The sequence below is a fragment of the Aplysia californica genome, unplaced genomic scaffold (genome assembly GCF_000002075.1).
Source record: "Aplysia californica isolate F4 #8 unplaced genomic scaffold, AplCal3.0 scaffold00470, whole genome shotgun sequence".
NCBI lineage: Eukaryota > Metazoa > Mollusca > Gastropoda > Aplysiida > Aplysiidae > Aplysia > Aplysia californica.
In genome coordinates, this window is record NW_004797740.1 from 280,872 (window position 1) to 282,114 (window position 1,243).

The following is a 1,243-nucleotide window of genomic DNA, read 5'->3' on the forward strand; positions in this document are numbered from 1 at the left end:
TCTCTCCCACCTGCCTCAACTCTCCCTACCCCAATCACACAAAAAAAAATTAAAAAACCCAACAAAACACCAACAGCAACAACAACAACAACAACAACAACAACAACAACAACAACAACAACAACAACAACAACAACAAATCCGTTCTTACATCACCTCGACGTTACCCTCTTTTTTCAAAAAGAGAACGAAAACCCTTTAAAATTCGCCTTTCCGCAGTCCTGATAAGCCTGTGATCAGCCCCGGTGGGGAATGGTTTACTTATTAATGTACTTTCTATTCATTTTGATCAGTCCTGCCTAAGACGGCCACCTGTCTTATACGGCTTTTCTTCTTCTTCTTCTAAAACAACAACTCATATCACTGATTCATAGTAAAGAGGCTCTCGTGGCCAAGAGAGGTTAAGATGTTCGCCTCTCGTTCAAAGGTCCCGGGTTTGAATTCGGGTAGAGACAGAACAATTTTCTTCTCTAAAATGGTCTCCTTTCACCTCCTTTCCTGCTTTCTAGCAATGTTCTGTCGTTTGCTTTCGTCTCCACTTTCTGCCCCCACCTCCTTTGCCCCCTCCTCGCCTGGGCTTCTGACTCTTTCTACTGCTACTCCTGGGCTCCTTACTGCTGTCTTTCAGCCACACCCTTGATCTTCTGGAAGGAAAGATCTACCAAGCCTTCTCGGACAAGGGCGAAAAATCTTGGAGGTCCCATGTGCAAGTTGAGCTCGTTTAAGATCCCTTGGTGAGAGTAGGTTTTGGTCGCCACCTGGGCAAAATTCAAAATTTCCTACCAACTGAAAATGTTTAGTGTGTCCCACGCTCTCATATGACCTTATTATGCAGTCGCGAGCGCCGAAAAACACTCATTAAAAAAAAAAAAAAAGTCATAGTGATCATGGCGAATGAAAACAGCTGTCTTTCTTGATTTACAAAAAAAATCCGTGAATATTTTCAAAAAGGAGAGAGAAGTGGTTGTACTAAGTTCTTAATTTATTTATCTTTTTCTCTTTAATTTACTGACCACCCCCCCCCCCAAAAAAAAAAATCTCTTAGGTTTAAAAAAAAATTCATCTAAATTATATTTGTATGAGTAAAGAAAGGCAGCCATCTATAGCCTAATATTGGAAGTGTAAAAAAAAAAAAAAGAAACACACTGTACATCAGCTGCTGCTCGGTAATACAAGTACAACTGCGTCGGAAGTTAATCTGTTTATCTTTATTGTACACTTTAGATTTAAAACCAGAAGAAAT